The sequence below is a fragment of the Bubalus kerabau genome, chromosome 4, assembly GCF_029407905.1.
Source record: "Bubalus kerabau isolate K-KA32 ecotype Philippines breed swamp buffalo chromosome 4, PCC_UOA_SB_1v2, whole genome shotgun sequence".
NCBI lineage: Eukaryota > Metazoa > Chordata > Mammalia > Artiodactyla > Bovidae > Bubalus > Bubalus kerabau.
Genome location: NC_073627.1, coordinates 113477319 through 113480464, shown reverse-complemented (window position 1 = coordinate 113480464; position 3146 = coordinate 113477319).

The following is a 3146-nucleotide window of genomic DNA, read 5'->3' as shown; positions in this document are numbered from 1 at the left end:
GGTGCTGATGCAAGGACTGATGCTAAAGCTGAAGCTCCAATACTTTGGCCGTTTGATGTGAAGAGCCAACTCATTGAAAGAGATCCTGATGTTGGGAAAGATTGAAGGCAAAAGGAGAAGAGGGTGGCAGAGGATGAAATAGTTAGATAGCATCACCAAATCAATGGACATGAATTTGATCAATCTCCAGGAGATAGTGAAGGACAGGGAAGCCTGGTGTGCTTCAGTCCATGGGGTTGCAAAGATTTGGACGTGACTAAACATCGACATTATATGTCTGGGATGATAATCTTTCTCTTCCCCCATCTGACTGTCACTAGCTTTTAAGATTTAATTCCAACTTTCATTCTTCTAAAAATACTTCCCTATCCTCTAGTGTTTATTGATGACTGAGTATTCTAGCCTCTACCACATAATACAACACTGTTTTATTCTGTCTTAGGTCATCTGGTATCATTTCATATGTGTGAGGATTATGGGCAGTGACTGTTGTCTTATTATTACTTAAATATAGTCATAGTTGGCCCTTATTTCAACCTGGGAACAGACCTGACTCTGCTTATTTAAACCTGTGTGTGTAATGTCCTTCCAGTGGTTACAAGTTGTTCCTGTTCTTCATTCTTCAGTCTTATACTTCCTAGTACCTAAGGGCCAGTTGCATAACTTCTTCCCTAGTAAGTTTTAAGAAGTTCTGAGTCAAGATGCTGAGTGCTTCAGAGTCTTCTTGGCCCAAGATCAGGGGAGTGCATTCTCCTAGTCAGGTCTTAAGTTACTAGGTAAGTCTATTTATGATGTAGTGAGTGAAAGATTTAGAAGTCCAAGAGATAAAACTGTAAAAATGGATTTTTTTTTAGTAAAATCACTTCTTTTTTCTATGTAATATAATGTTAAATAATAACCAGATATAGGCCATACTGGCTTCTTGAGTTCAGTTCAGTCGCTCAGTCGTGTCTGACTCTTTGAGACCCCATGAATCGCAGCACGCCAGGCCTCCCTGTCCATCACCAACTCCCGGAGTTCACTCAAATTCATGTCCATTGAGTCGGTGATGCCATCCAGCCATCTCATCCTCTGTCGTCCCCTTCTCCTCTTGCCCCCAATCCCTCCCAGCATCACAGTCTTTTCCAATGAGTCATCTCTTCACATGAGGTGGCCAAATACTGGAGTTTCAGCTTTAGCATCATTCCTTCCAAAGAAATCCCAGGGCTGATCTACTTCAGAATGGACTGGTTGGATCTCCTTGCAGTCCAAGGGACTCTCAAGAGTCTTCTCCAACACCACACTTCAAAAGCATCAATTCTTCGGCGCTCAGCTTTCTTCACAGTCCAACTCTCACATCCATAGATGACTACTGGAAAAACCATAGCCTTGACTAGATGGACCTTTGTTGGCAAAGTAATGTCTCTGCTTTTGAATAGGCTATCTAGGTTGGTCATAACTTCCCTTCCAAGGAGTAAGCATCTTTTAATTTCATAGCTGCAGTCACCATCTGCAGTGATTTTGGAGCCCCAAAAACTAAAGTCTGATGCTGTTTCCACTGTTTCCCATCTATTTGCCATGAAGTGATGGGACCAGATGCCACGATCTTCATTTTCTGAATGTTGAGCTTTAAGCCAACTTTTTTACTCCCTTCTTTCACTTTCATCAAGAGGCTTTTTAGTTCCTCTTCACTTTCTGCCATAAGGGTGGTGTCATCTGCATCTCTGAGGTTATTGATATTTCTCCCGGCAATCTTGATTCCAGCTTGTGTTTCATCCAGCCCAGCGTTTCTCATGATGTACTCTGCATATAAGTTAAATAAGCAGGGTGACAATATACAGCCTTGACGTACTCCTTTTCCTATTTGGAACCAGTCTGTTGTTCCATGTCCAGTTCTAACTTTTGCTTCCTGACCTGCATACAAATTTCTCAAGAGGCAGCTCAGGTGGTCTGGTATGCCCATCTCTTTCAGAATTTTCCACAGTTTATTGTGATCCACACAGTCAAAGGCTTTGTTTGGCATAGTCAATAAAGCAGAAATCGATGTTTTTCTGGAACTCTCTTCCTCTTTCCATGATCCAGGGGATGTTGGCAATTTGATCTCTGGTTCCTCTGCCTTTTCTAAAACCAGCTTGAACATCAGGAAGTTCATGGTTAACATATTGCTGAAGCCTGGCTTTGAGAATTTTGAGCATTACTTTACTAGCGTGTGAGATGAGTGCAATTGTGCGGTAGTTTGAGTATTCTTTGGCATTGCCTTTCTTTGGGATTGGAATGAAAACTGACCTTTTCCAGTCCTGTGGCCACTGCTGAGTTTTCCAAATTTGCTGGCATATTGAGTGCAGCACTTTCACAGCATCATCTTTCAGGATTTGAAATAGCTCAACTGGAATTTCATCACCTCCACTAGCTTTGGTTGTAGTGATGCTTTCTTTGTAGTGATGCTTTCTAAGGCCCACTTGACCTCACATTCCAGAATGTCTGGCTCTAGGTGAGTGATCACACCATCGTGATTATCTGGGTCGTGAAGATCTTTTTTGTACAGTTCTTCTGTGTATTCTTGCCATCTCTTCTTAATATCTTCTGCTTCTGTTAGGTCCATATCATTTCTGTCCTTTATGGAGCCCCTCTTTGCATGAAATGTTCCCTCGGTATCTCTAATTTTCTTGAAGAGAGCTCTAGTCTTTCCTATTCTGTTGTTTCCCTGTATTTCTTTGCATTGATCACTGAGGAAAGCTTTCTTATCTCTTCTTGCTATTCTTTGGAACTCTGCATTCAGATGCTTAAGTCTATCCTTTTCCCGTTGCTTTTCACGTCTCTTCTTTTCACAGCTATTTGTAAGGCCTCCCCAGACAGCCATTTTGCTTTTTTGCATTTCTTTTCCATGGGGATGGTCTTGATCCCTGTCTCCTGTACAATGTCACAAACCTCAGTCCATAGTTCATCAAGCACTCTATCAGATCTAGTCCCTTAAATCTATTTGTCACTTCCACTGTATTATCATAAGGAATTTGATTTAGGTCACACCTGAATGGTCTAGTGGTTTTCCTTACTTTCTTCAATTTCAGTCTGAATTTGGCAATAAGGAGTTCATGGTCTGAGCCACAGTCAGCTCCTGGTCTTGTTTTGGTTGACTGTATAGAGCTTCTCCATCTTTGGCTGCAAAG